We start from the raw sequence: 26,087 nt of genomic DNA on the forward strand, positions 1-26,087 counted from the left end.
GATTAAATCATAGAGTAATTCCACAAGGATACTGTCCCTTCAGCCCACCGAGCCCGCAACAACCACCCTGCATCCACTAATCATAAATATTATTGTTCTGCCCATGTTCCAATCAACTCTCCCTATTTCTACCTCTCACCTACACGCTATTTAAAGTAGCCAATTAGCCTATCAACCAAGTCATCAAACGCTGCCAGACTCACATACAAAATGGGTGAAGTGGGGAGGCAAATAGTCATGCAATTTCAACTGAGGATTGATAAACTCAAACTTCAAAAAGGGTGAGCAGAATCTGGAATTTAAAAAAAACACAGTATCTTGATGTTTATACATACGTAATAGAGAAGTAATTTACCAGTTTAATCTCATCTCTTTGTTCCTGTCTCCAGTTCCTGTTCCAGCCTAATGCAACCAGGGACTGTTCCTCACTAATTTGTATACAGCTGTTCATCTCCTTTACATATTTACCTGATTGCAAAATCAATCCATCCAAAGAGGCCTAACACTCTTCTAAAATATCTACAGTAGCATAATGTTGCATTTTATTTATGAAGATGGATGTGGATTGTCCAATCTTTGCATGGCACCACGACCATCTGTGTTCGAATTGAGTGCAGATGTGAGACATCAAAGTTTCAGCTCTGCAGTTACATATCTTCAAGATACTCTGTTTAGAAACCAGAGTAATATCATTTACAACTATATCCTCACCCTTTTCACTGCATTTGCACTAACAAGAAAATAGCACTTCCGTAGTTCAGGAGGAGTTTACCTGCAAAGTCCACACTAAAAGAGTGCCCAGGGTTAATGCCAGATCAGACTCACTTGGAAATTTCACTATAACATACAACACAACAAACATCTGCCACACGTACAGCTTCCTTTCGTACGGCTTATCTAATTTGACAGTGCTTCGCAAGATGCTTCACAGAAGCATTACCTAAATAAACACTGAGCCGTACATGGACATGTGAGAAGTGGTGGCCAAAGTTTTAACAGCTTTTAAGATGAATTTTAAAGAAGGAAAGAGAGTTACGGAGGTAGAAAGTTATAGCGAGGAATGCCAGGGTTTAGAGCCTAGACTGGGCCACAATGATGAAGCAACTAAATAACCAAGAGACAGGAGGAGTATGAATTATTTGCCAGATGATGGTCCACAGAAAATAAAATAAGAAGGGTCTCCACCCGAAACATCACCCATTCCTTCTCTCCAAAGATGCTGCCTGTCCCACTGAGTTACTCCAGCATTTTGTGTCTATCTTCAGACAAAATAGTGAGATGGGTCCATTGAAAGACTAGAAAACATGAATGCCAATTCTAAAATGTCGCACAGGTTTAGTGTAGAGTGGTCTTCCAATGTTAAATGGACCCGTGTGTAATCTGTGAATGAATGACATTAATCTAAAATGGAAAAAGTGAAACATTTACAGTTCCTTTTACATTTGACAATTTTCAAGAATCTAAAATTATCAATTGTTTATTTATAAAATGCACATGGTAGCACATAATTAAATTGCTAGATTAAAAATAAAAATGTGAACTGATAATCTATAGATAATGAAATCAATTCCGGATTTTAAAAAGATGATGTAGATAGCGAAAAAAGGGCAATTGATTGGCTCATGTCCTTCAGGTAATTACATTTATTGTTGCTACCCTAGATTATATGTGGCTCCAGACTCATAGCCATATGGCTGACTTTACTCTGTGTAAAGTTCAGGTTAAACGTTCAGTTTATGGATTGGGTCATAAATACTGGCCTTTCCAGGGACGTCCACATCTGCAAAATAAACATTTCAAACAAGATCTTCAGGATTCCATTTTTGGGTTGGATTGTACTGACTTGACAAGATGAATTTGGCAGAGAAACTTCACTTTCTTACTTTTCTGTTTACAGTGTTTGAGAAGATTACAGTCAGATTGGTGATGACTCATGCATAGTGTAAGTATAAATGATAACTGGGTGTTCCAGGTAAAATCATTCTACTGATGAGGTTCCGTCTACTGGTCATATAAAAGAATCTAAAATTAATTCTTCTCGGATAAATTCAATGCAGAGGTTCAATCAAATTGTAAATTTGTTTTGAAAAGATAGTCTTTCAGAACCAGGTCCTCAATATTCGTGCCTCACCAATAACAAGAGATTCATAAGTGCATGGGAAATCATGTCCCATATATTTTGAAGAGGCCACCAAAAGGATGAGGAGTGCGTGTGGGTGTTATCTATATGGGCTTTAGCAAGGCCTTTGACAAAGTCCTGCACTGTAGGTTAATATGGAAGGTTAATAGTTCAGAGTAAAGTCTCATCTCATGCTCCGCTTCTGTACAGCCATCATCGAAAGCATCCATCACAGTCTGGTTCGGCAGTCTCGACTCACTCTCCCGGAAGAAATTACAGCGCATCATCAACAGAGCATCAACAAATTATTGGCTTACCCCTACCATCCCTTGAATCACTTTATCACAAACGGACACTACACAGAGCCCGCAAGATCATCTCTGATCCTACTCACCCTGCACACTATGCCTTTCAGTTACTGCCCTCTGGGAGGCGTTACAGGACAATTGCCTCCAAAACAAACCGCTTCAAAAACAGTTTCATTCCCACTGCAATTAACATTTTAAACTCTGTACGGTGAGGAATAAGAATAAGCATGGCCCTTATGTATTATGTAATGTGTCTGTCTGTATGTATATCTATGTTAAATGTTTAATGTTGATGAAATGTTGGAACCTGTACCGAGCTGTACTGATAACAAATTCCATCAGCCTGGCTGTGTGGTCATTAAAATACAATAATAAAAATAATAAAAATAAAGTGCATGGAATCCAAGGTGAACCTGTCAATTAGATTCCAAATTGGCTTTAAGGAAGGAGTTAAATGGTAGTTTAGTTTAGTTTAGAGATACAGCGCGGAAACAGGCCCTTCAGCCCACCGAGTCCGCACTGACCAGCGATCCCCGCATATTAACACTACCCTATCCTAGGGACAATTTACATTTATACAGAGCCAATTACCCTACAAACCTGTACGCCTTTGGAGTGTGGGGGGAAACCAATGATCTCAGAGAAAACCCACGCAGTCACGGGGAGAATGTCCAAACTCCCTACAGGCAGCACCCGTAGTCGGGATCAAACCCATGTCTCTGGTGCTGAAAACGCTGTAAGGCAGCAACTCTACCACTGAACCACCGTACCGCCCTTCATGAGGTGGATTGTTTTGCTGATTGGTGGTCCGTGACCGTTGGAGTGTCTTAGAGGTTGATGCTGGATCCACTGTTATTTGTTCATTAACGATTTGGATGAGCATGTACTTAACATTGTCAGTAAATTTGGAGATGACACCAAAATTAATGGTATAGTGGTCAGTGAGGAGGGATAACCAAATTTATACCAGGGTCAAGATCAGTTGGGAAGGTAGGCCAAGGATTGCAAATGGAATTTAACTCTGACAAGTGTGAATAGTTGCAGTTTGGTATGTCAAGCTAGGTCAGGACTCAGGACATTGTTGAGCCCTGAAGTGTGTTGCAGGGCAGTGAGTGTGGAAGTGCATGTTTTCTTAAAAGTGGCGAGTCAGGTGATCAGTGTGAAGAAGGAAGTGTTTTCTCCACCCTCATTGTGAAGGATATTGGGCACAAAGATTGGCACATCATGATGTAGCTGCACAAGTTGTTGGTGAGATCACACTTGCTGAATGCTGTTCTGTTCACACAACTATAAGAGGGATATTTTTAAGTTGGAAAGGGGGCAGAGAAATGTCACCAGAATGCTACTTGGGTTTGCGGCCTTGAATTAAGGGCAAGAGGTTGGAGAGTCTGGGACTTTTTTCTGTGGAGCGTAGGAGGCTAAGCGGTGACCTTATGAGGTGTACAATATCATGACAGGCATGGTTAAAGTAAATGCTCGCAATCTTTTGCCCAGCATAGGGTATTCTAAAACCAGAGGGATTAACGAGGAACAGCAGGGACAACCTTTTCACTTAGAAGGTTTCAGGAATGAGGCGCTGGAGGAAGCTATAGCAGTGATACAATTACAACTTTGAAAATACATTTGAAATGATACAGGTTAGGAAATGTTTGGAGGAGAACTAAACTGAAGGGATCTTCACTTGGAGATGAGGGCTACTTGCCAGAGAAACAGGCCATGAGGCAGAGGGAACGTGAAAGAGCTCAACATCATGAGGACGGTCAGACGGCTATGGGCCAAATGCAGGAAAATATAATTACCCCATTATGCTAACTCGGTCAGGAAGGAATAGGTGGCCAAAGACCCTGTTTCCACGCAGTATTGCTCTATGACTCTAATTGGATTCAAAATTGGCATATGGGACGAAGTCAAAGGATAGTTGTGGAGGGTTGTTTTGGAGGCCTGTGGCCATGGTATGGTACTAGTATGGTGCTGGGTCCACATATATAGTGACCATTTAGATGACAATGGAGATACCATTATTTCACTTTCTAGGAAGTATGTGTCTGTACTCCCAGATCCCTCTGCTCTACAACATTCCCCAGCGCCCTACCATTCACTGTGAAGTTTCTGCCCTGGTTTGACTTCAGAAGATGCAACATCTCACCCTTATCTGCATTAAACTCCATAACACAGAGAGTGGTGAATCTCTGGAACTCTCTGCCACAGAGGGTAGTTGAGGCCAGTTCATTGGCTATATTTAAGAGGGAGTTAGATGTGGCCCTTGTAGCTAAGGGGATCAGGGGGTATGGAGAGAAGGCAGGTACGGGATACTGAGTTGGATGATCAGCCATGATCATATTGAATGGCGGTGCAGGCTCGAAGGGCCAAATGGCCTACTCCTGCACCTAATTTCTATGTTTCTATGTTAACCTTTCCTTAGCCTACTTGCTCAGTTGATCAAGATACTGCTGTAACTTTTGACAATCATCTGCACTGTCTACAGCACAATTTATTTTAGTGTCATCTGCAACCTTACTAAACATGCTCTGTGCATTCTCATCCAAAATGTTGATATAAACCACAAAGTGAAATGGGACCAGCACTGATCCTTGAGGCACATCACAGGCCTCCAGTCTGATAAACAACCTACCACCACCGTCTCCTTCCTCTCATGAAGCCAATTTTGTATCCATTTAGTTAGTTCTTCCTGGATCACATCCGATCTAACCTTCTAGAGCACCATACCATACAGAGCTTTATCAAAGGCCTTGCTGGTCCATATGGAATATGTCAACCTTATTTTTGCTGCTTAATGTATAAATTCAGATTGCATTTTTCATGCTGCAGCTTGTTTTGTATTGTGCAATGAATTTTACATGCACAACAATCTTGGAAACAACAATTTCTTCATAAGCTTACAAAACTCTTGGTCATCCAATTCTAAGGAAACCATTTTGCAGAAAAGGAATTAATATCAGACAAGGATGTAAGGCAATGAATAATCATTTCATGGGTCCGTAATCTAAAGGATTCCTGGCACACGGAGATAAACCCACAACGGAATTTGTTCATGCAACAAAATTTGAATCGGAGATTATTTTAGCAAATAATACGAAGGAATGGTGGAAAACACAGCAAGTCAGGAGGTATCTGGGGCGAGTGAAACGGAGTTGATGTTTCAGGTCAAGAATCCTTCAATGCTTCCAACATTTTCTGTTTTTGCTAAACTAAACTAAACTTGGAAATGCAAAGCAAAAACAGAAAATGTTGGAAGCATTGAGGGATTCTTTTCTACGGACATTTAGTGAGGCCTGGACCAATCAGAATATGGAGGTAGGTCCAGAACAATAAACAATGGAGGAAAAAGACACAAAGCGCTGGAGTAACTCAGCATGTCAGGCAGCAACTCTGGAGAATATGGCTAGGTGATGGTTCGGGTCAGGACCTTTCAATGCAATGGAGGAAAGTCTGTCTCAATGAGGGATGGAGATGGTGCAACCAAAGAGGATGGAGGTGGGACATTCTAATAAGGGGAGGCGAAAATGGTCCAATGGACGACCAGAAAAAAATAAGTGCATTTATCCAAAGGGAGGAAAGAGTTGTGTATTCTAAGATTTGGAGTTGCAGCGGAAAGAGGAGGGTGTGGTGGTGGGGTGAGATGTGATTCCTGAAAATTCATGTAATTCCTGAAAAGGAACATTCATTATCTAACACATGGGGATTGCTATTATTATGCAATTATACATTATTGAGTAATATATTCTGATTAACACATTCATTAAATATTATACTGTGCTTATATTCAATACATTGATGTAATGCATATTACAATATATTGCAATTTTCAATCACATTAATATAGAAAAATACCATCACCGTAAATTATACAGATGAAATCACCCTAATTTCAAATATACAATAATGTATATTGTACAGACAATGTATATTCTTTGTTATTATAGATTACCTTGAAATTTGTAGTTTATGGGTTTTTTCAATGCAAAACTGCACTACTTTATTTTACTGTCAAGGTATTTTTTTGTTCAATAATAAATAAAAATATTAGTTGATAAAAGATAAATTACTGTAAACTACTTTTGTATTCTTTCTCGTGGAGAGACAATGTATGATAAGTATGAATTAAGGAAGAAAATAGCAGTCAATTAAAGCTGCTTTAATGTGGAAAGAATCACTTATACCGGTCACGCGCGCACCTCCTTCAACAGTCAAATTACTCACTTCAAGATAAGCTACTGTGAAACCCTTATGGGGTTTAACTAATTTACTGCACAGATACTGCATGTCTGTTATAATAACAGGTAGGATGTAATGGGGTCGACCATTTATCAGAATTAGAGTTCTTTTCTCAATTGGCAGTGAATTGCTCTGCCTACTCCATTCCTTCACCGTCAGCAACGCAGCCCCTCATGGCCTGTAATGTGGTGGCACATTAGACCGACATTCTCCCTTTGTCAAGAAAAAGGAATGGGAGAGGGGGATGGTGGGGGTGGAGGTGGGCAGTCTCTGAAGGAGCTCAGAGAATGCTACACAGAGGAAGTAATGTACTAATGGCCCCGGCTCTGGACTGTTAATCGTTTTCACACTTCTTTGCAGCTGACAAGCAGTACACTTGTTTACAGAGTTAATTATGTACACATATATACGTCCGACAAACCGCAAAAATATAAACCAAAAAAAAGGAACGATAGGTGGCAAATTACGGGACCGTGTATAAGGAATGTAACAATGTCAGTGAAAAAAAAAAAGATGGTGCCTCTTAAAGGAAAATTATCAATCACATTATGTCTATGGTGATATTATGGTTAGCATAAATAATCTGTAGTTATATGTCATAATTGATAATAGTTTAGACTTGTTCCCAATCTTTCATAACGTATTTGATAGAATAGTTTTCCTAAGCAGACTATTGTCTCCCATTCCCTGACCTGAGACTTTTACGTGAAATGAAGGTAGTGTTCACCCAGATTAAGAATAGAATTATGATGGGACACTTTTTTTAAATGGTAAATGGATTGACTGGATGCTCTTGATTTGTTGCTACTTTGGGAAGAATATGGTGCCATGCTGTCAGACCCACTGCAATTAGGCATGAATTAGATGTTGGATATATTTGGAAGGAGGATTATTACACAAAGTCCAAAGGCATACAATAAGAAATTACCAATTCCGCATTACCACACTGGGATTTGATACAGACTGTGAGATCAAAGTGTGGGCTTGGGAGCAGGGTGAGTAGTGATCAGGTAAGCTTTTTTGCTTTGTTGAAGTGACTAGGAACCAGTAGGGATGTGGTATGCTGGTTCTGCAGGATGTGCAACATAGGGGCAATTCCAATGCCACTGGTGACTAAACCAATGTCATCAGTGGCATTGAAACTGCCCGTGATGTTGCTCATCCTGCAGAACCAGCATACCACTGTGTCCACGTGCGCCTCTTGTGAGACCACATGGAGCAGTTAGATTCACTATGGAGCATTCATGGTGGAAAATGTAGTATTTAGTATATTTCATGAGTTGGTCACACTGCAGTAGCAGAAAGAGAGGTGATGGTTGCCCACCAGGAAGAGCAGTGATGGAGGCAGGTAATGCAAGTCCCCTTTCAAATAGATATTCAATTTTGGATTCTGTCGGGAGGAGGAGGCATCTCAGAAGAAAGCAGCAGGGGCAGCCAAGTTTCTGATATTATGCTTGTGCCTGATGCATGGCAGAAGGGAAAAGCTGAGGCCAGTGGTAGTGCTAAAGGATGTATTAGTGATGGGAACAGACTGGCGTTTCTATGGGCCAAGGGTGAAACTCCAGATGGGTATGTTGCCTCACTGGGACAGTGGCAGATTACACTGTTAATAGACTTAATTTACTTTAATTTAGGGACCTCACATGTAGGTCAGATGAGCTCAGAGCATGGATCAGCAAATGCAATTGCTCTGTTATTGCAATCACAGAAACATGGTCATGTGAAGGGTGGGACTGGCATTTAATGTTCCCAATATACAAAGTTCAGACATGAAAGGGGGGGATGCAAAAAAGAAGAGAGGATATTCTGAAGGAGCTGCCCACTGAGGCCATATGAATAAAGCTTAGGTAAAGAGAAAGGCAATCACTGTCCAAATAGTCAGTTGGAATCAGAGGAATAGATGTGGAGTTGATGAAATTAAATACAATTGGTCATTTAAGGGATATTTAGATAGGCTGTTAAACAGGCAAAGCATAGAAAGATACAATCCTAATGCTAGAAAAAGGGGTTTCTGTTGACAAGCAAAAAGGCCGGCATGAATGTGGTAGGATGACGATCGGGTTTATTGTCCAACTCCCTGTTTATGACTCTATGGTCTGTGTTATGCAAATCTATGTATCTTAAAAACCATAAAATGTTGTATAGAGTCCTTTCAAAGAAACACAACTGAAATTTCAATATCACTACAATCCACAAAGTTTCACAATCTGATGATATGAAAAAGAAACAGACTGTAGCAAGGGACTGAATATTCAACACAGCCTGCATTCTCTTCTATTTCCTTTGGGACACAGCACCTTATATTTCTCTCCCACAACAAGCTTGCAGGTTACAAAGCCAATTTACCATTTTGGTAGATCTTAACCTTCTGGTCTTCTGAGGGTTGATTGCTTTTGACCTTGATTCACACCTTAATAAGCTTTGCTGTCGTCAGACAGATAGCTTGGCACTGATATGTTACTGGAAGCGTGCATGCATTACCCCTCAAAACATGAGGGAATTGCAGGTGCAATTAACTATAAAGAACAGGCAATCAACAGCACTGTTAAGAACCATGTGGGCCTCTCTCTAAAGCCCACAACTGTCTTTAAACAGATTTATCTATTGTTTCATATCTCCCACATAAATATCAGTGACACCGAACAAAAATTCTCTTAAATTGTATAATGTATCATGTGAAAAATTATGTAAGTGAGATTGAGGAATTACCACTTCCATCTCTGTTCAGTGGAGTAAGTCATACAGTTTTGATATTTGTTGAATGTAATGTTCTCTAATTTGCTGTTTGAAAAATCCTTAATGCTGTAATTACCCATAGAACGCATTAGACTAAGCGTAATCAATTGCTGCAACTGTATAAGGACATTAGTTAGACAGAAGTGTAACATTTTTTAATTGTGTTGTGCTATACGTCTCTCTCTCTCTCTCTCTCTCCTCCGTTTGTAATTTCAACAAAGAGAACGTGTTGTTAACCCATTTGAGTTCTTCACATAATGAATGTTATAGAGTGATATAGTACAGAAACAGGCCATTCAGCCCACCGAGTCTGTACTGACCATCAACCGCATATTCTCATCAACTCCTACCAGATTCTCCGACACACCAACACACAACAGGCAATTTACAGTGGCCGATTAGCTTACCAATACAAATCTTTTGGATTTGGGAGGAAATGAGAGCACTGGAAAGAAACTCAAGTGGTCACAAGCAGAATGTGAACACTCCACACAGAGAGTATCCAAATTCAGGTTGAGCTCAGGTCTCTAGAGCTGTGAGGGAGTGGCTCTATTAGCCATGTAACAGTGTTGTTCCCAAAAAATAGTTCACAATCTCTGTGGGAGCAAGTACTACATCCAAGCACAGAATGGCCAAAGAAGATGCTCCTGAATTCTTAATCAAATATCCCATTGATTGTCCTAGTTCTGTTCTTTCCCCAGATAATAACCATACTGTATGCGGTACCAGCACCCCAATGTGTATGATACCAGATGAAAGGTGCAAGGGAATAATAGGATTGGAATAGTGGGTATTTTTTAATTTCACTAATAATCACGGGGACTGCCGTAGTGCTGAGAATAAATGGGGGTAAATTGAAGGTGTAAGTTCAACTGGTATTACCTGGGACCTGGCACAGCCCATTACTCAATTGTTCTGAAAAGCACATTTCTGTCAGACACAGTGGTTATGGACGAGGCAGTGAGTTGCTTTGTGTGTATAAGTGGTTTGTGTACCGCTGACCATTTCATTGAAAGCATTCTATTTGTTAGAATGGTTTAAATTTGTTAGCAGATGTAAAATAAAACTGATGACAGCTCTATAATACCCACACAGATAGAACATTAACTGGCTTACATAATTGCTCATTATCCCAACTTGGAGAAGTTAGTTTTACAAACCAAACACTAAACAGCCATAAATTGTTAATTTGATCTGTAAAGCCCAGGGAAAGAGTTAACGTGAACATTCACTATCTCTCTGTGAGATATCAGCTTTAACACAATCCCACTCTATTGTTTCATAAGTCTAAGATTCCAGCCAATGGAAAACATTTCAATAAAATAATTTCACCATTTTAACAGGAAGAAACTCTTGGGATTGACAAAGTGCTCAGTTTATTCCAAGGAGAGGAGAAATCAGCAGCTCAAATATAATTAACCTCGCATTCTCAAAGTAAACTGTTGTTGATGGGAGCGCGGCACTCTATTAGCTCAGCTCCTAACGACCACCTCAACAGACAGCATTGGTCAAAATTGGCTGCTGCCATATTTTGGGGAATTATGATTAATGACACTAATAATCTCAATGATTACTGATATGTGCACCTCTGGCAGTTTATCATATTGTAGCAACTGCCAACATCTACAATAAACATCCCATCATTTACCTCACTTTGATAGTCAATGCTCCCGCTCAGGTCATATAGCTATGTCTGCAAATCACTTGGCAATAATCCCTCATTAAACACTGTCCACAGCAACTGCGTCAAGAAATTGAAAATAACTTTAACCCTTAATGGATATGTCTTTTCATATTTCTCACATTTTATCCATTCTCTCATTGCCAGCTGTCAAAGCCATCCAATCAGTTCCATTCCCCCAGTTGTTTCCCTGCAACCTATTGCTCACATGTCCATCACCTCCTTCCATTCATTCTCCATCCACCTACCCACACTAGGGGCAATTTATAGTCGTCAATTAACCTTCCAGCTCGTCTTTGGGATGTGGAAGGAATCTGAAGCATCGAGGCAAAAAGCCCACACAGTCAAACTCAGCTGGCGGGAGCTGTGAGGCAGCAGAGATGTCAGGGTGGGCACCTTAGCAGGGTGCATTCAATCAGTGGCACTCACATTCTTAACATGTGATTGCTCCCAGACGATTGAAGGATTATACATATTATGCCCTTTCTTTCTTTCATATCTGTTCTTTTCATGCCTTCAGGAACAATGATCTGGGAGGAAACAGCCACCTGGACAGGCCTGCAGAGCTGAGAAGGAATTTTTAAAGGCAGAGCAATTAATATGGAAAACAGTATTCTGGGTTTACAAATGGAGGTTTTGCTAACATTCTACAGTATATTCGGTCAGCCATGAGTATTGGGTACAATTGTGGCCACATTCCAAAAGAGAATGGATGAGTTTTACTTAAAGAGTACCACTGATGAGGGACTTTGGTAGGACTTTGGAGGGTTGGAGCACTGTATTGCTCCCATTTGTGTGGAAGAAATACAAGAACAAATTTAATGAAGATGGGAACTATTCATAGGCACCACGAAGTATTTGATGAAGTGGCTCAATAAAAGGAAGAGTGGCAGCATCAATAGAAGAATTGTTACAAGATGGGAAACTGAGCTGGTAATGTAAAATTATTTTTCAGGTCGGAGGGATCGTTTCCGCCATTGGCTTTTTGCAAATATAAATAAGACTTGGACTTGCATTTTCGCGTCACAGGTTGAAATTGGCAAACTAATTAATGGCGTGAACTTTGAGGAGGCAACTACAGTCATAGAGCATTACACCATAGAAACAGGCTCTTCAGTCCACCTTGTCCATGCTGACCAAGTTGGTGTACTCAGCTATTCCTATCTGCCTGCATTTGGCCCATTGCCCTCTAAACCCTTCACAACCATATATCTGTAATAATGTCATTTAAAAGTCGTAAATATATCAGCTTTTTCTGGATAGCTCTGGCAGTTCTTTCCATTATGGGGTGCCCTCTGCATGAAAATGTCAGCCGCGAAGTCCCTCTTAAATCTCTCCCCTCGATGCCCTCCAGTTTTAGAATCCTCTACCCTGAGAAAAAGAAACTGACCCTTCAAATGCGATGTAACCAGCCCCTCATGATCGCGTCAATAACACCACCACACCTCAATAACGCCACCAGTCTCCTCCTACTTTATAAAGGAAACTTTTGTACTCTACACTCTTCTCACCAAAGGCAAGTGTCCAAACTGTCTTCTTCACTACACTGTCCACCTGACTCGCCACTTTATGTGAACCATGCACCTGTACTCCCAGATCTCTCAGTTCTGCAACTCTCTTCAGGGGTCTACAATTTACGGTAAAAGTCCTGCCCTGGTTTGACATACCAAAGTGCAACACCTTACACTTGTCAGAGGTAAATTCCATTTGCGATCTTTTGGCCCAATTTACCAACTGATCCAGATCCAGATTTTGTTGTAAACTTAGATACCCTTCCCCCAAGTCAACATTCAACCACTGACCCATAGCCCCCAACTGCGCAGGCGCGACTGATGGGTTCCCGTTGTGACGCCAGTGATCCCCGTTGTGCCGCGAGACACGCCAACCCTCCCCCAACTGCGCAGGCGCGGCGGCAAGTGGAGTGCGACTGCGACGTTTTTAAAGTTCAAAATGGCAATAGCCTGTAAAATATAAGATCAATGTGAATGCATCTCACTCTCCCTCTTCAGTCCCTTATTCCCCTCCCCATTATCCTCCCTCTCCCCACCCTCCACCAACCCTCCTCTGCTTTCTCCCTGCACCTCCTCCCACCCCTCCACTCTCTTCCCCTCCCCTCCTCCGTTACCTTGCCATCCCTCTTCCTACCCCATCCTCCTCCATTCCCCCTCATCCCCAGCACTCCCTCCCCTCCTCTTCACCTGATGTCTTTTTTCCCCCTCTCCTCCGCTCCCAACTCCTTTCCTCCCTCTACTTTCCTCTACCCTCAGTCGCTCCCTCCCTCCATAACCCCTTCTTCCCTCCCTACCTCCTCCTCTCACTCTATCCCCCTGCTCCCCCACTCATCAACTCCCCCCATCCCACCCCCATGATGAAAATCGCAATGTTTAAAAAAAAATGAAATTCTCAATGAAAATTGCGTTTTTTCTTTAAAATAACCTAAACACAATGTTAGCTGTTAATGAAAATGGAAGAACTTGATTAAAACCAAGTTTTTTTAAAGAATAAAATCAATGTCAATGAAAATCGTGATTTTTTATGTAAATGAGATTCGGGATCCCATTGTGACATCATTGTGACGTCGAACGCGGCTGACGGGCAGGGCAAGTGGAAAAGTGTTTTTTGTAAAGTTTAAAATGTTAATAACTTGTAAAATATAACATCAATCTGAAGGGAACTTGCTATGGCACATCACAGCACAATGGTGAGTAAGGTGGGCCAACAATTGTTGCACTATCGTGCACCGTTTTGGCGGAATTTGGAGAACACGCACGCACACAAACAAACAAACAAGATTAGTGTTTTAGTAATATATAGATCGATGAGAGGACTAAATAGGATGAATGCACATAACCGTTTTCCCAGATTAGGGGAATCAACAACTAAAGTGCATAGGTTTAAGGTGAGAGGGGAAAGATTTAACAAGAATCGGAGGACAATTTTTTCACACTGATGTTGGTGGGTATATAGAATGAACTGCCAGGAGAAGTAGTTGAGGCAGGTGCAGTAATAACATTTAAAAGACATTTGGACAGGTGCATGGATAGGGAAGTCCTAGAGGGACATGAGCCAAACATAGGCAAAAGGGATGCGCTTAGATGAGGCTTCTTGTTGGCATGGATGAAGGGGGTGTTTCCAATGCTCTTTGACTGTATGACTCTATGACACTTATTACCGAAAAGGAAATTCAATTTTGCATCCTCTCTGGTTAGGACCTCTGAGTATTGATTAAGTATTCTTGGACTTATTTAACAATTTTCACTCTGTCCAAATGCTTTACACAATTGAAATCCCAGCCAATACGAGGGAAGTTGAAATTGCCAAATAATACTTCCCTATGACTTTTTATAGCTATCTTCATCTCCCTGCACATCTGCTCCTCTGATTCATTGGAAGGACTATAATAAAGTCCCATCAAGAATGCTTCCTTGATCGATTCTATTCCTTTTTCTAAATTCTATGCATATATCTTCACTGGACATTCCTGCAAGAATATCCTCTCTACTCACCACAGTTATGTCCTCTCTGATCATTAAAAAAAAATCCCCTCCTGTGCTTCTCCAGTCTTTTGTTTTTGCTCAAGATTCCAGTCTTACCCTTCACTCAGCCATAATTATTTTAATGGCTATAATCTCCCAGTCACCTGAGTCAATCCAAGCCCTGAGTTCACCTGCCTTACCAGTTGAGCCTCTAGAATTGAAATAGTTTAAATTATCAGCCCTTCCTTTCTATTTGGCATGCACCTGGCTGTCCTGTCTGCAAACCTTGCTCTCAAATAGGCTTCAGGAAGATACAAACAAAGAAGATACATGATAGGATAAGTGAACACTTGCAGATGACATTTAGTGCAGAGAAATGTTTAATATAACTCTTTATAGGAAGAATGAGAAGAGCAGTGTACACTAGATGATGCATCCAAAAGATGTCCAAGATCAAAGAAATTCAGTTGTAAATATGCATAACTCATTAAAAGTGGCAGGATTTATAAAGTGGATAAAAACACATTATTACAGGAATTATAAACAGTGTACATGAGCGAGGTGGTCATGATGAACTTTCATAAATGTATTTGTTTCTGGGCTCCACTCTTTGAAAAGGCATGAAGTCCTCACCAAGGTTTGAGGGAGAATGGACAGATACATGGATTGGAAATGTTTAGAGGAATATGGGCCAAATACAGTCAAATGGAACTTTCTTGGTTGGCATGGTCGAGTTGGGCTGAAGCGCCTGTTTCCATGCTGTATGACTCTAAGTCTCTATAAAGATGCAGTGAAATTATTCCACAGATGAGGGTCTTTATTTACTTGGACTGTGGAAGCTGAGGCTGTTCCCCCGTGAATGTGAGAGATTGCACGGTGACCTTATAGTTTGGAGAGTGGAGACAAATTCAACTATGGCATTCAAAATGGACTGGATAAGTACATGAAAGAAAAATCCGTAGTGTTATTAGGAGTGGGCAGAGGACTGGGACAAGATGGGTTATCCTTGTATAAACACCTGTACACCCTTAAAAACTCTAACCATATCGGGAACACAGATCAACGATTACTGGCAAAAGTACAGGAGAAGTTCAGGAAAAGGTTCTTCTACTCCAAATACACTGGTCGACAGGACAGAGGAAACAGATTCAATTGGAGGCATCAGTAGGGAATTGCTTAAATTCTGCAAAAAAAAAAAATATTACGGAAATATTAGGAGACATCAGGGGGATTGGATTGCTCTAGAAAGGAAAGTGCACAGATGATTGTCTGAATGGATTACTTCTGCACTGTAACATTGCACGATTCTATGGCTGGCAAAATCTTGAACCATTTGCTCCTAAAAGTCAAAAGGTAATATTACATATTAGCAGATTATATTGTATTTCAGCCTGGCAAATGCTACAGTGATAGATGTATATTGGCGTGTAACATGTGCAGGTCAGCTGTCATGTGTAATTATTATTTTAAGATGGAAGGGACACCATTAACTTCAGAAAATAGTTAACTTAGCAAGTGTGCATTGTATTAAGTTTTGGTTCAGTTTAAGCATTGACTGCCACAATGTCACAATTTTACTTCAGAGTCACGTGAGTGACTACGTGAAGAAGCCCGCCAGGACGCATTCGTGTCATATCGCTACACGCATTGCAACAAGTCACAGCAAGGGGGAACAACGTTCCCCTAGCGGCAAAATTTGAAAACCAGGAACAGCAGGTAAGGAGACTCTGCGTTCCAGAATTTGAAAGTCGGGAACAGCAGGTAAGAAGACTCTGCGTTCCTTTCCACTCACCTTTAGGTGGAAACATGGACAGGATCCATGAAGGCTGCGGGAAAGCTGGCCGCAGCAACCAAAGGCACGTTAATCTCCCGTAATGGGAATAGCTGTGCCCGACTTTCACTCCCGACTCGCTCCCGCACCGGGCCGGCGGGAGAGGGAGCAAAACTAATGTTTCCCCGCGCTGGGTCTGTACAGGAGGGGAAGCTGGACAAAGGAGTGTCCACAAGTGCTGCTAGTGAAGCTGGCTGGGGAAGACAGCGGCCAAAGGCACGTTAGTCTCCCATAATGGGAAGAGCAGTGCCGACTTTTGGTCCCGCGCCGGCCAGAACACCACGGCCAGGCGGGAGACTATTCAAATGGGGCCGTTGACTTTTGACCAGTCAATAACGGCAGCAGACGGGGTGGAACGACGTTCACCCGTAGCAACGATTTTAACTTGGAGCTGCAGGTAAGAGCTGCGGTCTTTTTTGTATTTCCACGCTGATTGCAGGTGCAGAAACAACGGGCTGCGACAAAGCTGGTGGGCTAGATGGGATCAGCTGTGCCAGATGTCCTCCACACCGGCCATATCCGCTCCACGGAAGGACAGTAAGGACAAAGCTGGAGAAGGAGGACCGTGGAGCAGCGGGCAGCCAGCAGCAGCCAGCGGCACTTGGATCACCCGTAGTGGGATCAGCTGTGCCCGATGTTGCCTCCGCACCGGCCAGATCCACGCGGCCGGGCGGAAAGGCTAGACACAAAACAAACAAGGTCGTGGACTCAGAGGAGTCCGACTTTGAATAACCGCCGGCGGCCAGCGCCCGAGAGCGCTGGAGCGGGAAGAAGCGGTGTATGGAGCTTTGCTCCAACGTGACAGACTCCGGGAGATGGAGTCGGGTCACTGTGGGCCCTATGATAAACCCACAGCAGTACCTCTTTGAGGGCTGCACAGTGCTTCTACCCCATCAGAGGGGAGCACTGCGGGTCAGTTCTGGGCTGACCTGGAAGAGGGGTCCGCAGAAGAAAAGACAAGTGTGCAGGGGGTGCAGGAACAAGAGAACCTACTGGAACCCACTACGGCCAACGACAGCACCCCCACGCACCCACCAGCAGAACTGGTGAAAGCTCGAAGGACCGGTACCCAAAACATGAGTCTTTTTTAGGCCATGGCCCAGGCCGGCCTTCTTGGAAGATGCGGGGACCTCCAACGCCAACCAAACCGTTAATCCAGACCCCAGCGCTACAACAACAGCGAAGAATCTACAAAAAGGTAAACCTGCCACTAGTAACTATGGAGGTAGGTGGGTCTGGTTCCCTACAATATACAGTGGGCACGGAGATTGGGTGGAGATTACACTCTTTTCTGAATGCATGGACCATGATAACAACCGATATCTACATCTTAAGCAGTATCCAGGGATATACAACAGAGTTTATACACAAGTACAGCCCTCCAGTTCAACAAATACTGAACCGAATGTTCGTGCTTTCTGATAAAGGGAAATCAAAAGCGCAAGCTGAACTGAAGCGGCTTCACATAAAAGGTGTAATTGAGAAAACTCAACATGAACCATTAAAATTCGTGTCCAATATATCTATCAAAACCAAAAAGATGATGGTCATCGCATCATCAATGATCTGACAAAATAGATACCTTTGTTACTGCTTAACAATTAATTCCCAAAGGTTACTTCAATGGCCAGCATCGATTTTAAAAGATGCTTACTATTTAGTGCCTATACGAGGTGACCACAGATGTTACTTAAAATTCAACTGGATGGGACAACTCTGACAGTATAAAGCACTGCCAAATGGGTTATCATCAGCCCAGGCTGTTCACAAAAAATTTGAAACCAGCCCCAGCGTTTCTATGGAAACATATACACATGGTCATGGCATATTTAGATGACATACTCATTATGGACAAAACTTTGGAATTGGCCAAACAAACTGTAACAGCCACAAAAAAGTTATTTGGGGAACTGGGATTCATTTCATCCAGTTAAACCTAAACTAACGTCTTCCACTACTATGGACTACCTGGGGTTTCACCATTGACTCAGTTCACATGTCGGTGACTCTGCCTAAAGGGAAAGGCTAGAGATTTAATAGAGGCTTATAATAACCTCACTGACATCAGCAAACCATCCATCAGATTGGTAGCTAAAGTAATTGGCATAATGATGGCTGCCTTTCCAGCCACACAATTTGGACCTCTACATTACCAAAACATACAGAGAGCAAAATACAAGCACTCTAAATTATGCAGGTCACTTTGACAGATCTGTGAAACTACCAATCAAGCTAAAATGGAACTAAAATGGTGGATAGATAACATCTGGCCTTGTTCCTATCCAAGCATTGTCAGTAACCTTTCCATGGTACTACAAACTGATGCCAGTACACTTGGGTGCGGAGCCACCAATACCAATACCACCGTGGTAGCATACATTAACCACAGGGTGGAAACAAATCGACATCATGTGACAATCTGGCTATACAAATTGGCAATGGTGTATCCAGAGAGATATTTGGATATCAACCACTTATCTACCAGGAAGACTAAATTCAGTGGCAGACACCAGGTCCCAGTTATCAAGTTATGTTACACAGGAACCAGACCCTGGGGCAGCGGCGACAGATGCATTTTCGCTGCATTGGGGGGGGAGGGGGAAATTGTTTATTTACGCATTCCCTCCTTTCCTGCCTCATCAGTCGGGTATTAAGGAAATACAACTAGACTCTGCATCTGGTATTGGTAGTACCCGATTGGCCTACACAACCATGGTTCCCAGTGGTATCAAACATGGAATCAGAGACATGAACATCCCATCTGTTCTGGAATATCTGGCAGGCCTCCACTATGATGAGGGGCTTAGTTACAGTGCCATCAACTGCGCCAGAAGTGCCCTATCGACTTACCTATGGCAGGGGACAGACCATTACACTGTTGGGACTCACCCACTGGTACAAAACCTATGAGGGGAACCAGATACTCCCATATATGGGAATGTGAGAATAATCCTGAAGATGCTCAGGAATTGGTCTCCAGCAACAATTCTGTCCCTACACAGACTGACATTAAAACAGTCATGCTAATGGTATTGGTCGCGGCACAGAGGATACAGTCACTGCAAAAACTAGACTGGACAACATGACTTTCTCAACAGAAAATATTACGTTTCATATTCATGAGATAGTAAGCAGAACAGAAAAGGGATCAGCGGGCCTCAATATACAATTAGGTCATACCCAACAGATGACCGTCTGTGTATAATAAAACATCTGTCGTTATACATGGAGAAAACATGGATCAGGGTCCTAAGAGGCAATGAAAAGACACATTTTGGTCAGCCACTAGCAACCACACCAAGAGTGATGGTCCAGACCATCTCAAGATGGCTGAAACAGGTCCTAACACAGGCTGGGGTGGATACTAAAATTTTAAAATCTCTTTCCACCAGGGCTGCAGCTACATCGGCAGCGATACAGTTGGATGTACCAATGGACCAAATCCTCAAGGCAGCAGGATGGTCTGGAGGGGAAAACATTCCAATTATTTTGTAATAAACCAGTAATGAAACCTGGAACGTTTGCAGAAACAATTTAAGTTCTGTAAATTAATTTAAACCCATATAAACGGGTTATAAACTTGTGTTAAAAATTTTTATGATTTCAATGTCGAATTCATGTCCAAATTATGTTAACACAATTCCTCCCAACAGTCAAGGCAGACGTGATGCATGGACTCGTTCCACAGCATGAAATCACAGAGCTTTAAAATCTTCACGCAGTCACTCACGTGACTCCGAAGTAAAATAGTAAGATTAAACGAGAACTTACCAGTTTGAAGTTTGATCTGTATTTTATGAGGAGTTACGATGAGGGATTACGTGCCCTCCGCTCCCAGCCCTGATCATATACTTAACTGGTACCTCTTCTCTAATCTTACTATGTTTAGTCATTACAGTTATCTGTGATTTCACACCGCTGCTTTGAAGAATGACACGCATGCGTCCTGGCGGGCTTCTTCACGTAATCTCTCATCATAACTCCTCATAAAATACAGATCAACTTCAAACTGGTAAGTTCTCGTTTAATCTTACTATTTAATGCTCCAAGTTCCACAAAGCTTTGTGACAGTAGAGTTACAAGTGAGTTGCAATATGTTGTTCAAAACATTACCTTCTTTTTTTTTAATCAAAAAATGTATTCAATTATTAAAATTAATATTTACAATACAATAAAAGAAAACAGAACCCACCACCATAATACAAGACAAATATACTATATAAACTACTATACAACTATGTTAGAATCCTTGTCAAGGATGCATTCAATCCCCCGCGGTGCCCAGCGGTCGCGGAAATCTCCCAGGGTGCCTGTAGACTGGGCGTAGTCCTTCTCTGGTACCATCCGGGCGTGGACGTAAGCCCGGAATTACCCCTCTCTTGGTAATCGGCCTACAATCATTCAACTCTTACTAGTCCCTGATCTCCTCCAATTCTCCCTTCCATAATATTGCACGTTGTTTTCACTAGCACATGCACAAAAGTCTGTAATTCTTTCAGTACATCTTCTACATTCCCCTAATAATTCCACATCGGCCATCATTTTTGCTCACCACACCCAGCATCTTTTTATGCGTCGTAGCAACTCTCCTGTAACATTTACACAGTAACACCACTATACAAATATTTTATCATTCCATTCACTATTAGTGGACCCTGTTCTTGATGTTATAGTAGCATTAAAACACAATAACATGCACATTACCTTAGTTATCTACCCACTAAACAGAGAATTCCACTGCAACATTGCTCCTGTAGTTCATGTACAAGAGATGTGAGAATTATACAAATTGTTTCTTGCTTTTTATTTTCATCTCTCTACGTGTTAAACCGAGGCTGTACTGTTGGGACAATCTGATCAGGGGTATTGGGGAAAATAGCTGAAAAGGAACTGCAATATTTATTTCTTTTTAAGATGATGGTAAATGGCTGGAAAGTTGCCATACAGTGAAACTGAGAAGCCCTCACAATACTGCGAAGAAGATTCAGCTGTGCTTAAATTGTAGCATTTCAGTTCTTCACGGGTTAATTCTGCACTTAAATCAAGTAGGGCACAGGGGAGGGGGCAAGTGCTGGAATCTCTTAGAATTTATAGATAAGCTTTCCTCAATCTGTAACTGCACCATTTAATATCTTATCAACCACTGTTAGGATTAACTTGCACACAGGCAATAGGGACCAAAGAACACTTCAATGGAATTTGAACATATCAAGCAAACTGTTCTCAAATAATTATTACTGTTCAATTATATTAAATTATCATTCATCGAACCAAAGGTGCAGACAAGGGAAACAAGTCCGGATGAGCTCTGCTATCTACTCGTTACTTATTGCCTAATAATTGTTCATTCTTGTAATACGCTCAGTGTTTCATTATTTCATTCTGCAATAAATCACAATTAATCCAAGTGGGAATTTGAGGGAAACTTCTTTGCTGGGAAAGTGGGGGGATTGAGAAACTCACTAGCACAATGGCTACTGTGGCAAAGTGCAGATGTCTTTTAGGTTAAAGCTAGAATCATTTCCAGAACCTCAAGGTTCTTTAATATGAATCTGAGGGGTAACTATTTCACACAAAGGGTGGTGGGTGTTTGGAACAAGCAGCCAGAGGAGGTAGTTGAGGCTGGGACTATCCCAATGCTTAAGAAACAGTTAGACAGGTACATGGATAGGACAAGTTTGAAGGGATATGGACCAAACGCAGGAAGGTGGGACTAGTGTAGCTGCCAGATGTTGGCCGGTGTGGGCAAGTTGGGCCGAAGGCCCTATTTCCACACTGTATCACTCTATGAACTATAATCTCCAGGTTTTACAATCGACAAAATGCTTTCAAAGTAATTACTGTACAGAAATGTCAACATGACTGGCAAACACCAACATGGTAAAGACCACAACATTTGTTTTTTAGAATTGTTAAATAATAAGAAGCCATACACTCAACTGGTGCAGCACCAGTGGCCCCAACATGTTCTCATAGACATAAAATAATACGACATAAGAACATGGTTCCACATTAATATAACTCGTAGAGCTACGATTCACAGCTCCAGCAACCCGGGATCAATCCTAATCTCCGGTGTTGTCTGTGCGGTGTACGGACATTCTCCCATGACTGCGTGAGATTTCTCTGCATTTTCTGGTTTCCTTCCACATTCCACAAGTCATGTAGGTTAGTCAATTATTTGGTCAGTGCCAATTACCCAGGTAGATAACTGGCTGAGGAATGAAAGAAAAGTTTGGGTTAGGGTCAAGGACGTGTGCAAAAGGATGCAGGCAAACAAGGGAAATAAGACTAATGGAATTAATCTGATGGGACCTGATTCACTTTAATTTCCTGATCTTACATGGGATGAATGAATTAGCAGGATCTCACAGTGGTGATTATTTCACCTTGGGGAAAGAGGGCTGGTGAAGTGAAATAATACAACATACAGCGCAGGAATAGGCTTGTTGACCTACAATGTTCGTGCCAAACATGATGCTAAGTTAAACTAATCTCGTCTGCGTGCACTTTATCCATATCCATCCATTGCTTGCATATCCCTCCATTCCCTGCATATCCCTCCATTCCCTGCATATCCCTCCATTCCCTGCATATCCATATGTCTAACTAAAAGTCTGTAAAATATCACTATTATATCTGCCTCCACCACCATCCCTGGCAGCACATTCCGGGCACCCATCACTCTCTGCATAAAAACTTGCTCCGCACATCTTTAAAATTTGCCTTGCTCAACATAAAGCTATGCTCTCCAGTCTTTGACATTTCCAAATAGTTGCTGACTGTCTATCCTATCTATGCCTCTCATAATTTGATACACTTCTCTCAGCCTCCGATGGTCCAGAGAAAATAATCCAAATTTAGAGCCAAAGATACATAGTCATACAGCATGGAAATGGCCCATTGGCACAACTTGTCCATGCCGACTGGAATGCCCCATCTAAACTAGTCCCACTTGTCCTCAATTGGTCCATATCCCTCCAATTCTTTCCTATCCATGCACCTGTCCAAGTATATTTTTAAAGGTTGTTATTGTAGTTGCCTCAACTACCTCCTTTGGCAGCTCATTCAATATATCCACCAGCATCTGAGTGAAAAAACTGCCCCTTGGGTTCCCATTAAATCTTTTTCATCTCACGTTGAAGTTTGTCCAACATCTCCTTGGAGTGAACACCCTCTAATCCAGGCAACATTCTGGTAACCTTCTGCACCCTCCCAAAGCCCCCCACGCCCTTCCTGTAATTGGGTGACCAGAACTGGACACAATACGACAAAAGAAGCCTAACCAAAGTCCTGTAGAGTTGCAACATGATTTACTGGCCCTTATACACAAAATTCCTGACCAATGAAGGCAAGCATGCCGTTCTATCTTCACCACTCTATCTACCTGTGTAGTCACTTTAAAGGGAGCTACAGAACTAGGACTTGGACCCCAACATCCTGCTCTATATTAAAACTGTTAAGGTTCTTGAGGTTAACTGTTTACTTTCCTCTTACATTCGACCTCCCACAGTACAACACTTATCACTTGCTCAGATTAAACCCAATCTACCATTTCTCCGTCTATTTCTGTAGCTGATCAATATCTGATGTATACCTTGACATCCGTCTTCACTTCCCCAACTCCACTAATTTTATTGTCATCTGCAAACTTACTAAACAAAACATCTACATCTATGTCCAAGTAATTTATATATATATTATATATATCCTTGTGGGTCACAGACCTACAAGCCAGAATGACACCCCTCCACCACAATCCTGTGAGGAAGTCAGTTCTGAATCCAAATCACTATGGATCCCATGCATCCTATTCTGCTGGATCAATCTATCATGAGGGACTATATCAAATGTCTTAATGAAATCCATGTTGACACCATCCACTGCCCTACCCTCACGAATGTCACCTCCTCAAAAAACTCAATCAAGTTCCTGAGACATGATTTGCCATGGATAAAGCCATACTGATGGCTCCTAATTAGCCCATTCTCTTCCAAATGTGAGCAAAACTGTTGCATGCTTGTTTCTTCCCCACCCTTCCTCCCATTCCTCTTAATACTAACAACTTCCTCTCTTTACTTTCAGTCTAGATGAAAGTCTCAGCTGAAAATGTTGATTGTCCATTTGATTCCAGCATCTGCAGTCTCTTACGCCTCCAAGAGAAAACAAAAGGTTATTCGACAATGAATCCAGTGTAATGTATTTAATTCCATGCTTCTTAAATTTAAATGCATCAAATGCAGGCATGCCTGAAGTAAGAAAACACAAGTTGTGCATTTGCATTGCACACAAGCCGCTTTTCCATCTGTGGCCATTAGAGGTTGAAATAGTTCTCACTACCATCCCCCCAATTGTCCTGAGCAACCATTTCACTTCATTCAGTAAGTTACATCTGTAGTCAATAGAGATTCTATCGATTAACAAACTATACTGGTCATCTTAAAAGTCGCTAAACTTAGTACAACGGCATAATAAGAAGCTCTGACTGAACACTCAACAAAATAAGTGTGAAGATATGGTACAGGTGCATAACCTTTTATCCGAAGTTCCAAATAACGAAAAGCTCCGAATAGCGACATTTTTTCGGTCCTTGAAAAAAGGTCCTTGAAGACGTTCACCGAGGGCGGCCCGCAGAGGTGACAGCGGAACCTCCAGTCGGTCCTCGAAGAAAGGGGAACTAAATCCCCATTCATAAAAGAGAAGGTGAGGGTATATTGCACGGGAGGGTTAATAATTGACAATCTGCTGCTGCCTGCCCGTTGAGTTAAAAATGTTCCCACGGTAGACTCACGATACACAGTGTATCGTGAGTCTTGCATGAGAACTTTTTAACTCAGCGTGCAGGCAGCAGCATATTGTCGCTCCCTTCAGTTTCACCCCACCTACACCCCTCTGCTTCCCGGCCATGTGTGTGACCCCTTCCCTCCCCTCTCCTGCTCCCCGCTCATTGCACCGGCGCGGGGGCTTTGCACTGTCTTCACGTCGGAGCCAGTGCCAGTCACCGGAGACGTCAGGACCAACGGGACACCGACCCCCAGGCCCACTGCAAGCACGGAGATCCCAGAGACCCACAGCCAGCAGCAGCCCAGCCCCGCTCCAACTACAGAGGAACACGCTCCCCGTAGGGACAGAAGCTGATGGTGTGCAAGGTGCGTCTTGGTCTTGAGGTTGCGGATGAGGGGGCGCAGCTCGGGCTGTGACGTCTCACGCCACCCCCCTGTACAGGAGCTGAGACTGGGAACTGTGGAGTTGTTTTGCAGTTGCAGAGGGAGGGGGCAAGGGCGATACAGTTCCCAGTCTCAGCTCCATTCTAGGGGGTGACCGGAGACGTCAGGACCAACGGGACACCGACTGCAAGCACGGAGATCCCATAGACTCACAGCCAGCAGCAACTCTAGCCCAGCCCCGCTCCAACTCCAGAGGAACCCGGGTTGCGGATGAGGGGGCGCAGCTCGGGCTGTGACGTCTCCGGCCACCCCCCTGTACAGGAGCTGAGACTGGGAACTGTACCGCCCTTGCAGGTGAGCAGGAGAATGGGGTTGTTTGCAGTTGCAGAGGGAGGGGGCAAGGGCGGTACAGTTCCCAGTCTCAGCTCCATTCCAGGGGGGTGACCAGAGACGTCAGGACCAACGGGACACCGACTGCAAGCACGGAGATCCCATAGACTCACAGCCAGCAGCAACTCTAGCCCAGCCCCGCT

At 42.5% G+C, this 26,087-nt stretch overlaps 1 protein-coding gene across 10 annotated transcripts in view; it reads right to left on the reverse strand.

Moving 5' to 3' along the window:
* The window catches only part of bnc2 (basonuclin 2), a 533,367-nt gene that overhangs the window by 13,083 nt on the left and 494,197 nt on the right, over positions 1-26,087 (reverse strand). The gene's annotated exons all lie outside the window — the stretch shown is intronic.

This window comes from Leucoraja erinacea, chromosome 3 (assembly GCF_028641065.1).
Source record: "Leucoraja erinacea ecotype New England chromosome 3, Leri_hhj_1, whole genome shotgun sequence".
In the NCBI taxonomy this organism is placed as follows: domain Eukaryota; kingdom Metazoa; phylum Chordata; class Chondrichthyes; order Rajiformes; family Rajidae; genus Leucoraja; species Leucoraja erinaceus.